Source organism: Procambarus clarkii, unplaced genomic scaffold (genome assembly GCF_040958095.1).
Source record: "Procambarus clarkii isolate CNS0578487 unplaced genomic scaffold, FALCON_Pclarkii_2.0 HiC_scaffold_104, whole genome shotgun sequence".
In the NCBI taxonomy this organism is placed as follows: domain Eukaryota; kingdom Metazoa; phylum Arthropoda; class Malacostraca; order Decapoda; family Cambaridae; genus Procambarus; species Procambarus clarkii.
The window spans coordinates 1,969,578-1,983,355 of NW_027189137.1; positions in this window are offsets into that span (position 1 = coordinate 1,969,578).

The following is a 13,778-nucleotide window of genomic DNA, read 5'->3' on the forward strand; positions in this document are numbered from 1 at the left end:
AATCTTCCTCACCCAGTTGCATATTTCAGCAGGAAGGTTAAGGGTCCGGAGGTCCGCTATTCTGCAACGGATAGGGAAGCTTTGGCTGTGGTAGAAAGTGTCAGGTACTTTGAACCGTATCTTTTCCAACGTCACTTTGTCATTTATACAGATCACAGGGCTTTGACTCATATTTTTAAGAAAAGAACTAAGTGCCCTCGCATGTCACGTTGGTCTCATGAACTAGCTGCTCACTCATTCCAAATACTTTACAAGCCGGGTCCATCACATGTTGTACCAGATACTTTGAGTAGAAACATTGCTACTATTAACGTAAATCTTAATATTGAAAATATTTCCCGTGAGAAAATGCGAGAATTCCAGATGAACGAACCAAGGTGGAAGGAAATTATTGAACTTTTGGAGGGAGGAAAATATCCGTCGAAGAAACGTAATTTAGCAATTCATGATTTTGAAATTAAGGATGGGGTCTTATTTTATGTAAAGGGACAGAAGGATCGTGCAGTGTTTCAGTTGGTTATCCCAGAGGTGTTGAAGAAGTCGGCGTTGAAACTCGCACATGCGTCTAAGATTGCAGGTCATCCGGGGATTTTTAAAACTCACATGAAAGCCAAGTCACTCTTTTTTTCTTCCCCGGTATGTTAACAGAGGTCATTATCTTCGTTAAGTCCTGTGGTCATTGTCAAAGGAGGAAAGGTACCCTTAAGGTACAGGCTCCATTGCAAGAATTCCCAGAAATTTTGGAACCTTTAGATCGGGTGGGGGCTGATCTGATTGATCTGCATCACAGTCATTCAGGAAACCGTTACGTATTGGTGTTGGTAGACCGCCTGTCCAGGTACACCACACTGATTGCATTGCCTCAGAAGGATTCACGAACTGTTGCAAAGGCGTTCTTAGATAGGTTCGTCACTGTATTTGGTCCTCCTAAAGTGTTAGTTTCTGACCGAGGTCAGGAATTTAATGGGAATATTTTTAGAGAAGTATGTAAAATTGTAGAAACCACTTCAGCATTCACGACGGCTTATCACCCTCAGGCTAACGGCATGACAGACCGGACGAACCGGTCAGTTAAAGATATGCTTGCAATTCTTGCAGAGCATGATGCAAATTCGTGGGACGAACAACTCCCCTATGTCCAGCTAGCTCTGAACACTGCCATCCATCGGTCCATTAACACCCAACCCCTTTTGCTGTTCACAGGGCATTCATGTAATTTCCCGTCAGGTCTGCTTAACAGACATAATATTGTATATGGGGAAGATTACCCATCAGAAGTTTTAAATAAGATGAAAAATGCATGGAGAATTGCAGCCAGGGCTTCCAAGACAGCACGAGACCGCTATGCTCAGCATTATGACAAGAAGGTACGACCTCTTGAGTTGAAAGTTGGGAGTCTTGTGTTGAGAGTTAATGAGGCGGCTCCTGCCAATCAGAGTAGGAAACTTGCTCCTAGATGGCGGGGCCCTTACCGAGTTATTGAAAGGAAAGGTCCGGTTAATTTTGTTATTAAAGGTATTTTTGAAGACCAAGTTGAGAGAACGATTCACATTAATAAGTTAAAACCTTAACACGCGAGGGAGGAACTAGAGCTGCCTTCAGCAAGTCTAATTCCTGACCTGTCTAATGATCCAAGTGCTGAGTCAGATGATGAGGATAACCTTCTGTCAGATCTCATCAGTAGTCAAGTTCAATCTTGTCACCCCATGGTAACAAGGTCGCGAGCTGTACAGTAAATTGTTAATGATCTCCCCTAGTCAGGTTTAGTAATTTCATAATAATTATCCTGTAGAGGCACTGGTGTGTATTTACTGATGTACATGACTCAGGTAGCATACTTGCCTTGCTCTGGGGTTTCCAACTACCTATACCTCTGAGTAATATCCATGCTTCCGCCATTTGTTGTTGTCTGTCTTTCTCAGGTCTGATGGTACACCAGTTCCAGCCTCCCAGTCACACGTGAACCAAGGATCGAGATCAGCAGGTCTGGGGATGACCCACCTGGCTGATAAGATCGGGGTCTGAGGCACGTTACATAAAGTCCTCCCCCTTGTACCCGGTAACTCGTCAATTGGTTATCCGGAAGGGGTGATTAGCGTACAGTCACCCGGCCGACACCCCACGTCACTAACGAGGTTGTCCCAGTCCAGCCATGCTGTCTTCACGGAGCAGAGTCCAGTCACCATCACAACCGTGGGCAAGCTGTCTCAAGGTCACCAACCAAGCCCACCAGCCGCGTAGTCAAGACTGCGGGAAAACCGGAAGTGGAAGACGAGTGGTCTACGAAGAAGAACGCTAATTGCAACGACTTGTCAGCTCCCTCAAAACCTGCGGTTGCGTCGTCTGTGGAAACCAAGATGTAACGCCGTGGTCTCAGGTACGAACAGCACTACCCCTACAGAGTGCTGCTGAATCGCCAGAAGAGGTACAACCCTGTACATCGGCCCAAGCTCAGCTGCACGAGGGGTTGCACGGAAAGGTGTACCGGCCCAGTAGTACCGAGATAACAAGTAAACGCCGGTAGATGACGTCGCCCAGGAGCTGAGGCAGGGCCCACCTGTCCTGTCACCATGCCACCCTCTTCAACGCCACTCGAACCTCACTACCAACGCGAGATATCATGACACGTTGAAGCTGTGCTCTACTGTGGCAGCCATAGTTAACAACAATCCATCAAGACTGTATGGGAGCGATAAGAAGAGGTGAACCCGGGTTCCTGTTAGCGGGGTCCACCTGAGCTGACAGCCGCCAGCTGTCAGCTGTCACTCAAGTCAGGTGCGGGTAGTACGAGACCCCCTGTACTGTCCGTAGTTGGCCGAGGCCGGAAATGGAACTTCCAGACGACCAGGATCTTCAAGCAACATGAGGTAGTCGCCGGAATCTACAGCAACGAAATGTCAACAGGAACGAACGAGAGAAAATATTTATAGAAAAGTTTCATATAAAAATAAATCCCATTAATATAGTAAACTGTGTTAACTCGGAACAGTTAGTTCAATTTTTTTAATTTTCCATCTGATAGTAAGCACCTATACACCTTCGGAAAATTCTCTGGACCAGTATTAAATGTTGAAAACTAGAACTAGTGAAATAGAGAAATAAATCTAGAAAGTGAACATCTAGAAAATTGTTACTAGAAAATGACCCTGTCTCTAGATAAGTTGTATGAGTAAACTGGTTTGAGAACCATCTAGTAGGATCTCTAGAATCGTGGATCAGTGGGGAACTTTATCTAGATTTTTCTAGACCCTAGATACTGATAGTTATATAAATATATTTTTTAATTTTTTTTTGAGGTTTACTGAACAATAAGGGTGTGGTACACAGTCTGAAAAATGTGTTCACCCGCTGTTGTTGTGGACTTGAGTATGAACTCTGGGACATTGGGAGTTGAGGAACTTATATCCAGTATGTTGTTGTTGGTTAAGAGACATGTCTGTGGACATTGAATTTTTTTAATAAAAAATATTTTTGTGTCTTTTCTTTAGATTTTAAGATTGGGATGCGCTGTGGTGGACATTTGTCACAGAGAGTTGTTGTGGAACACTAGGCCCCTGAGACGTAGTGTTCTTCGATTTTGATGTAATTTTTTTTTAATTTTTTTTTAATGATATTGATTTTTTTTAATGTTTCTGGGTGATGTGTCTGATCTTTATTCTAGGTGGAATACTGGGATAGCTGAAGGCTCTCAGCTGATTTTAGCTAGTTAGTAATTGTTAGGTTTGGATTTCTCCAGTTATTTGTTACTATATCAAGACAGGTATAGGATGTTTTATCTTCCAGGTAGTTGGAAGGGTAGAGGGCTGCACCCAAGTGGACAGCCAGGATTATAGGGGCGGTCTCTGTCCTTATAGTTTATGTATTATTACTGTGTTTGTTATGTATTTATACATCCTGGGACATTGGGAGTTGAGGAACTTATATCCAGTATGTTGTTGTTGGTTAAGAGACATGTCTGTGGACATTGAATTTTCCAGCATTGTCCCATTTTAGGGGTGCCATTTTTAGTTTTGGAGGATTGTATGGAATTAGCTTGAATTAGATAAGTATTTCTGTTGTTTTGAAGCATTGGGTCATTTATTGTTGAGTTAAATGTTGTTTTTGGAGTTAATGATTATGATAGGGCAGGGTTCTGGATAAGAATTTTGTGCCTTAAACTTCTTTACACACAAATTTCTTAATTTCCGAAGAGGGGGAGTTGTAATGGTATATGCACACCATAGCCCCTTTCCCCTTCTCTCGCTTGCCTACTCTCCCTTGGGTCATTTCTGTCTTTTGTAACGGGGTCATAAACAGCTTGAAGCCACTTGCTCCCCCTCTCTCCTGTCCTTCGGGCCAGTGACGAATTTGAGTATATTACCCCAGGGCTAATAAACTTGTGATCTCAAGTTACACGTGGGTGCCCAGCCAGGAAAGTCGTTGGTGTCTTCCCAGTTTTTGGAGTTTTCTGTCAAGAGGAATTGACCCTTATGGTCAAGCCTGATCCGGATTGGTAAAAGACATGTAGGCCTGGGGAGGCGGGGCCTCACAGGGTAGTGCCTGCCCATGCCATTGGCCCGGTTTCTAGAGCACCTCACCCACTGGTGAGCGTTTTCAATAAAGAAAAGTTTAGTGTGTCTGGGGACCTCGGCTGAGGTACATACAGGTCAACTGACCTGTGGGCAGCCAATCAACATCCTTTGGCAAGCTGCAGTATTGAAGGTATAGTGCACTTGAGTTCATGTCCATAGTAAATATCCATTGTGCCTCTAGGGGAATAGAATAGGGGATATGTTCAAATTGTCTTAATTTACATGGTTCATAAAATAAATTGTATAACTTGTTCAGTGGTATTCACTTAACTCCCCTTTGATATATTTTTGCTACTTGTCGTTTTTATGTGTTGAATTGGAAACCCCCCATGTTCTCCTACAGTTAATAGATACTAAAGTTGCCCTTGGATTTTAAATACGTAACATAAATTAAACGAACTAATTTTCCCAAAAATTTATTACTGAAATTCATACTACCCTTTGAGTTCCCTGATTATTGAGTCCCTTCCTTCCTAGGCTCTCAATAATTTTAGACACATTCATTTATGTTTGGAAGGTGGTGGCAGTGTTTAATGTTTTTTTATTATATAATTAGTAATAAATTAATAACCCCTATCCTTGTTATGTCCTCCTCATTTAATATTCAGTTTATATTCGTGGCCGTCCAGTGAGGGGTCATACTGGACTATAACAGAGTTAAGCTGGGGTATTGAGCGAAGAGAGAGCCGTTCACAGAGTACAGAGAAGGGTTACCATTAAAAGGTTCAGGGTGATAACAAAAGGGACATTGAGGGTTATTACATATGGTTCATCTATCTGTCAGTCTACCTATCCATCTATCTAACCACCTATCTATCCATCTATTTAAAAATAAATTCACCAATCCATGTTCCCATTTTGCCTTCGCATATCCATCTATCCGATTATGCACCCATTCATCTATCATTCTCTCAATATGTCTATTCATGTATCGATCCATCTAACTTACCATCTATCCATCTTTTTGTCAATCTATCCACATTATATATATATTTTGGGTTAGGGCTTCTATCCCTCTAACTATTTTCTTAGCATCAGGGCTTAATTGAAATAGGAGTTCTCCAAAACTCATTTTCGTACTTTCGAGGTGAAGAAAAGAAGTGATTTACTATAGAGTGTATTACACTTATTTATATAATTTGCACAACGTTTCGAACCTCCATGGTTCATTCTCAAGTGAACAGATCTTACAATACTAGTTGATTTTATATCCGCACTGGGTCAGGTGATAATACAATAAAGGTGAAAACATGGGGGATACATAAGGGATAAATGTGAGGTGAAACATAGAGGCTGCAGAAGGCTTATTGGCCCATACGAGGCAGCTCCTATCTAAACACAAAGATTAATCCAGTGTAATTGGCCTATTATGTTGGACATTGTCTTCTGTGTTGGCATCGATATGTTCTTGTCTTGTCCTTACTCTCATGGTGGGTAGAGTAAATAGTTCCGTGATTTGGGTGTTCATGGTAGGTCGCTCTATTCTTATGTATAGTATAAGTGATGTGTCTCGTCCTCTGTTGAGGGATGTTGAGGAGCCTGGTCCTGGCTTCTGGTCTCCTGATGAACAGTTCCCACACACACACAGGTTCCTCCGTCGCCCTCGTGGTAACGCGTCCTCGCCATGCTCACATTCAACAGGTACTGCCTTCCTCCTCCTATTCTCTGGGGTATTGGAGACAGGTACCTCCGTCGTCGTCCTCCACACTCACTGGCACTGTCGACTCCTCACAGTCCAGCACAGCTTCCCCTCGCCTTAACTGCCTGTAGATTTGTGCCCGGCCCCAGCTTCTCGTTTGATGTGTAAGACGTGGTCCTCTAGTGGGCGTCTCAGACGTCACCAGCCCAACGTTCCCTCTGCTGCAGACTCTTGATAGAGCTCTTTGCTCTCTAATCCGGCCCGTCCTTGCTTCTGGGCACTCCACGGAAGTTGAATGGCTTCTCAGACTGTCTGCAGAATCGAAGCGAAGCTTAAATCTACTTGTAAGGGATCTCTAGATCCGGAGCTCAACTGAGCGCGTCTTACCTCTTTGACAGCTCGTGATGTACTCTTCCCGCCCAGGCACCAATCGCCCCGAGCCCTCCACCTCGTGACGTCACACCGCCTGAGGGCTCTCGTCTTTGGTCACCTCTGGCACGTGACCTCCCCTGGCCAATCAGGTGCCGGGAAGCGTCAGGACGTCTTGGCGGGAAACAGGATGGCTCGACACCGTCCTGTGCCTCAAAAGGCGTAACCCCTTTGCATTTTCAAACTTAGCTGGCCACTTTTCAGCCAGCAATATCACGCTCCACGCTTTCCCACACATGAAAATGTTCCCTGAACATTTGGGAATACTTAGGCTACGGAGATATGACTCTTCTAAGCTGGGAAGGAAGAAATACAGGGGTGGACACTGTCACAATATATATATATATATATATATATATATATATATATATATATATATATATATATATATATATATATATATATATATATATATATATATATATATATGTATCTGAAAACTCACACCCCAGAAGTGACTCGAACCCATACTCCCAGAAGCAACGCAACTGGTATGTACAAGACGCCTTAATCCACTTGACCATCACGACCGGACATAATGAGGTGATAGCCTAAGCTATTTGAACCACCCCACCGCCGGCACTCGGATAGTAATCTTGGGCATAGCATTTTACCAAATCACCTCATTCTTTGGGGCACACGTGAGGAACACAAATGCGAACAAGCCTGAATGGTCTCCAGGACAATATGCAACTGAAAACTCACACCCCAGAAATGACTCGAACCCATACTCCCAGAAGCAACGCAACTGGTATGTACAAGACGCCTTAATCCACTTGACCATCACGACCGGACATAATGAGGTGATAGCCTAAGCTATTTGAACCACCCCACCGCCGGCACTCGGATAGTAATCTTTGGCATAGCATTTTACCAAATCACCTCATTCTTTGGGGCACACGTGAGGAACACAAATGCGAACAAGCCTGAATGGTCCCCAGGACAATATGCAACTGAAAACTCACACCCCAGAAGTGACTCGAACCCATACTCCCAGAAGCAACGCAACTGGTATGTACAAGACTGTCCTGTCACCATGCCACCCTCTTCAACGCCACTCGAACCTCACTACCAACGCGAGATATCATGACACGTTGAAGCTGTGCTCTACTGTGGCAGCCATAGTTAACAACAATCCATCAAGACTGTATGGGAGCGATAAGAAGAGGTGAACCCGGGTTCCTGTTAGCGGGGTCCACCTGAGCTGACAGCCGCCAGCTGTCAGCTGTCACTCAAGTCAGGTGCGGGTAGTACGAGACCCCCTGTACTGTCCGTAGTTGGCCGAGGCCGGAAATGGAACTTCCAGACGACCAGGATCTTCAAGCAACATGAGGTAGTCGCCGGAATCTACAGCAACGAAATGTCAACAGGAACGAACGAGAGAAAATATTTATAGAAAAGTTTCATATAAAAATAAATCCCATTAATATAGTAAACTGTGTTAACTCGGAACAGTTAGTTCAATTTTTTAATTTTCCATCTGATAGTAAGCACCTATACACCTTCGGAAAATTCTCTGGACCAGTATTAAATGTTGAAAACTAGAACTAGTGAAATAGAGAAATAAATCTAGAAAGTGAACATCTAGAAAATTGTTACTAGAAAATGACCCTGTCTCTAGATAAGTTGTATGAGTAAACTGGTTTGAGAACCATCTAGTAGGATCTCTAGAATCGTGGATCAGTGGGGAACTTTATCTAGATTTTTCTAGACCCTAGATACTGATAGTTATATAAATATATTTTTTAATTTTTTTTTGAGGTTTACTGAACAATAAGGGTGTGGTACACAGTCTGAAAAATGTGTTCACCCGCTGTTGTTGTGGACTTGAGTATGAACTCTGGGACATTGGGAGTTGAGGAACTTATATCCAGTATGTTGTTGTTGGTTAAGAGACATGTCTGTGGACATTGAATTTTTTTAATAAAAAATATTTTTGTGTCTTTTCTTTAGATTTTAAGATTGGGATGCGCTGTGGTGGACATTTGTCACAGAGAGTTGTTGTGGAACACTAGGCCCCTGAGACGTAGTGTTCTTCGATTTTGATGTAATTTTTTTTTAATTTTTTTTTAATGATATTGATTTTTTTAATGTTTCTGGGTGATGTGTCTGATCTTTATTCTAGGTGGAATACTGGGATAGCTGAAGGCTCTCAGCTGATTTTAGCTAGTTAGTAATTGTTAGGTTTGGATTTCTCCAGTTATTTGTTACTATATCAAGACAGGTATAGGATGTTTTATCTTCCAGGTAGTTGGAAGGGTAGAGGGCTGCACCCAAGTGGACAGCCAGGATTATAGGGGCGGTCTCTGTCCTTATAGTTTATGTATTATTACTGTGTTTGTTATGTATTTATACATCCTGGGACATTGGGAGTTGAGGAACTTATATCCAGTATGTTGTTGTTGGTTAAGAGACATGTCTGTGGACATTGAATTTTCCAGCATTGTCCCATTTTAGGGGTGCCATTTTTAGTTTTGGAGGATTGTATGGAATTAGCTTGGATTAGATAAGTATTTCTGTTGTTTTGAAGCATTGGGTCATTTATTGTTGAGTTAAATGTTGTTTTTGGAGTTAATGATTATGATAGGGCAGGGTTCTGGATAAGAATTTTGTGCCTTAAACTTCTTTACACACAAATTTCTTAATTTCCGAAGAGGGGGAGTTGTAATGGTATATGCACACCATAGCCCCTTTCCCCTTCTCTCGCTTGCCTACTCTCCCTTGGGTCATTTCTGTCTTTTGTCACGGGGTCATAAACAGCTTGAAGCCACTTGCTCCCCCTCTCTCCTGTCCTTCGGGCCAGTGACGAATTTGAGTATATTACCCCAGGGCTAATAAACTTGTGATCTCAAGTTACACGTGGGTGCCCAGCCAGGAAAGTCGTTGGTGTCTTCCCAGTTTTTGGAGTTTTCTGTCAAGAGGAATTGACCCTTATGGTCAAGCCTGATCCGGATTGGTAAAAGACATGTAGGCCTGGGGAGGCGGGGCCTCACAGGGTAGTGCCTGCCCATGCCATTGGCCCGGTTTCTAGAGCACCTCATCCACTGGTGAGCGTTTTCAATAAAGAAAAGTTTAGTGTGTCTGGGGACCTCGGCTGAGGTACATACAGGTCAACTGACCTGTGGGCAGCCAATCAACATCCTTTGGCAAGCTGCAGTATTGAAGGTATAGTGCACTTGAGTTCATGTCCATAGTAAATATCCATTGTGCCTCTAGGGGAATAGAATAGGGGATATGTTCAAATTGTCTTAATTTACATGGTTCATAAAATAAATTGTATAACTTGTTCAGTGGTATTCACTTAACTCCCCTTTGATATATTTTTGCTACTTGTCGTTTTTATGTGTTGAATTGGAAACCCCCCATGTTCTCCTACAGTTAATAGATACTAAAGTTGCCCTTGGATTTTAAATACGTAACATAAATTAAACGAACTAATTTTCCCAAAAATTTATTACTGAAATTCATACTACCCTTTGAGTTCCCTGATTATTGAGTCCCTTCCTTCCTAGGCTCTCAATAATTTTAGACACATTCATTTATGTTTGGAAGGTGGTGGCAGTGTTTAATGTTTTTTTATTATATAATTAGTAATAAATTAATAACCCCTATCCTTGTTATGTCCTCCTCATTTAATATTCAGTTTATATTCGTGGCCGTCCAGTGAGGGGTCATACTGGACTATAACAGAGTTAAGCTGGGGTATTGAGCGAAGAGAGAGCCGTTCACAGAGTACAGAGAAGGGTTACCATTAAAAGGTTCAGGGTGATAACAAAAGGGACATTGAGGGTTATTACATATGGTTCATCTATCTGTCAGTCTACCTATCCATCTATCTAACCACCTATCTATCCATCTATTTAAAAATAAATTCACCAATCCATGTTCCCATTTTGCCTTCGCATATCCATCTATCCGATTATGCACCCATTCATCTATCATTCTCTCAATATGTCTATTCATGTATCGATCCATCTAACTTACCATCTATCCATCTTTTTGTCAATCTATCCACATTATATATATATTTTGGGTTAGGGCTTCTATCCCTCTAACTATTTTCTTAGCATCAGGGCTTAATTGAAATAGGAGTTCTCCAAAACTCATTTTCGTACTTTCGAGGTGAAGAAAGAAGTGATTTACTATAGAGTGTATTACACTTATTTATATAATTTGCACAACGTTTCGAACCTCCATGGTTCATTCTCAAGTGAACAGATCTTACAATACTAGTTGATTTTATATCCGCACTGGGTCAGGTGATAATACAATAAAGGTGAAAACATGGGGGGATACATAAGGGATAAATGTGAGGTGAAACATAGAGGCTGCAGAAGGCTTATTGGCCCATACGAGGCAGCTCCTATCTAAACACAAAGATTAATCCAGTGTAATTGGCCTATTATGTTGGACATTGTCTTCTGTGTTGGCATCGATATGTTCTTGTCTTGTCCTTACTCTCATGGTGGGTAGAGTAAATAGTTCCGTGATTTGGGTGTTCATGGTAGGTCGCTCTATTCTTATGTATAGTATAAGTGATGTGTCTCGTCCTCTGTTGAGGGATGTTGAGGAGCCTGGTCCTGGCTTCTGGTCTCCTGATGAACAGTTCCCACACACACACAGGTTCCTCCGTCGCCCTCGTGGTAACGCGTCCTCGCCATGCTCACATTCAACAGGTACTGCCTTCCTCCTCCTATTCTCTGGGGTATTGGAGACAGGTACCTCCGTCGTCGTCCTCCACACTCACTGGCACTGTCGACTCCTCACAGTCCAGCCACAGCTTCCCCTCGCCTTAACTGCCTGTAGATTTGTGCCCGGCCCAGCTTCTCGTTTGATGTGTAAGACGTGGTCCTCTAGTGGGCGTCTCAGACGTCACCAGCCCAACGTTCCCTCTGCTGCAGACTCTTGATAGAGCTCTTTGCTCTCTAATCCGGCCCGTCCTTGCTTCTGGGCACTCCACGGAAGTTGAATGGCTTCTCAGACTGTCTGCAGAATCGAAGCGAAGCTTAAATCTACTTGTAAGGGATCTCTAGATCCGGAGCTCAACTGAGCGCGTCTTACCTCTTTGACAGCTCGTGATGTACTCTTCCCGCCCAGGCACCAATCGCCCCGAGCCCTCCACCTCGTGACGTCACACCGCCTGAGGGCTCTCGTCTTTGGTCACCTCTGGCACGTGACCTCCCCTGGCCAATCAGGTGCCGGGAAGCGTCAGGACGTCTTGGCGGGAAACAGGATGGCTCGACACCGTCCTGTGCCTCAAAAGGCGTAACCCCTTTGCATTTTCAAACTTAGCTGGCCACTTTTCAGCCAGCAATATCACGCTCCACGCTTTCCCACACATGAAAATGTTCCCTGAACATTTGGGAATACTTAGGCTACGGAGATATGACTCTTCTAAGCTGGGAAGGAAGAAATACAGGGGTGGACACTGTCACAATATATATATATATATATATATATATATATATATATATATATATATATATATATATATATATATATATATATATATATATGTATCTGAAAACTCACACCCCAGAAGTGACTCGAACCCATACTCCCAGAAGCAACGCAACTGGTATGTACAAGACGCCTTAATCCACTTGACCATCACGACCGGACATAATGAGGTGATAGCCTAAGCTATTTGAACCACCCCACCGCCGGCACTCGGATAGTAATCTTGGGCATAGCATTTTACCAAATCACCTCATTCTTTGGGGCACACGTGAGGAACACAAATGCGAACAAGCCTGAATGGTCTCCAGGACAATATGCAACTGAAAACTCACACCCCAGAAATGACTCGAACCCATACTCCCAGAAGCAACGCAACTGGTATGTACAAGACGCCTTAATCCACTTGACCATCACGACCGGACATAATGAGATGATAGCCTAAGCTATTTGAACCACCCCACCGCCGGCACTCGGATAGTAATCTTTGGCATAGCATTTTACCAAATCACCTCATTCTTTGGGGCACACGTGAGGAACACAAATGCGAACAAGCCTGAATGGTCCCCAGGACAATATGCAACTGAAAACTCACCCCAGAAGTGACTCGAACCCATACTCCCAGAAGCAACGCAACTGGTATGTACAAGACTGTCCTGTCACCATGCCACCCTCTTCAACGCCACTCGAACCTCACTACCAACGCGAGATATCATGACACGTTGAAGCTGTGCTCTACTGTGGCAGCCATAGTTAACAACAATCCATCAAGACTGTATGGGAGCGATAAGAAGAGGTGAACCCGGGTTCCTGTTAGCGGGGTCCACCTGAGCTGACAGCCGCCAGCTGTCAGCTGTCACTCAAGTCAGGTGCGGGTAGTACGAGACCCCCTGTACTGTCCGTAGTTGGCCGAGGCCGGAAATGGAACTTCCAGACGACCAGGATCTTCAAGCAACATGAGGTAGTCGCCGGAATCTACAGCAACGAAATGTCAACAGGAACGAACGAGAGAAAATATTTATAGAAAAGTTTCATATAAAAATAAATCCCATTAATATAGTAAACTGTGTTAACTCGGAACAGTTAGTTCAATTTTTTTAATTTTCCATCTGATAGTAAGCACCTATACACCTTCGGAAAATTCTCTGGACCAGTATTAAATGTTGAAAACTAGAACTAGTGAAATAGAGAAATAAATCTAGAAAGTGAACATCTAGAAAATTGTTACTAGAAAATGACCCTGTCTCTAGATAAGTTGTATGAGTAAACTGGTTTGAGAACCATCTAGTAGGATCTCTAGAATCGTGGATCAGTGGGGAACTTTATCTAGATTTTTCTAGACCCTAGATACTGATAGTTATATAAATATATTTTTTAATTTTTTTTTGAGGTTTACTGAACAATAAGGGTGTGGTACACAGTCTGAAAAATGTGTTCACCCGCTGTTGTTGTGGACTTGAGTATGAACTCTGGGACATTGGGAGTTGAGGAACTTATATCCAGTATGTTGTTGTTGGTTAAGAGACATGTCTGTGGACATTGAATTTTTTTAATAAAAATATTTTTGTGTCTTTTCTTTAGATTTTAAGATTGGGATGCGCTGTGGTGGACATTTGTCACAGAGAGTTGTTGTGGAACACTAGGCCCCTGAGACGTAGTGTTCTTCGATTTGATGTAATTTT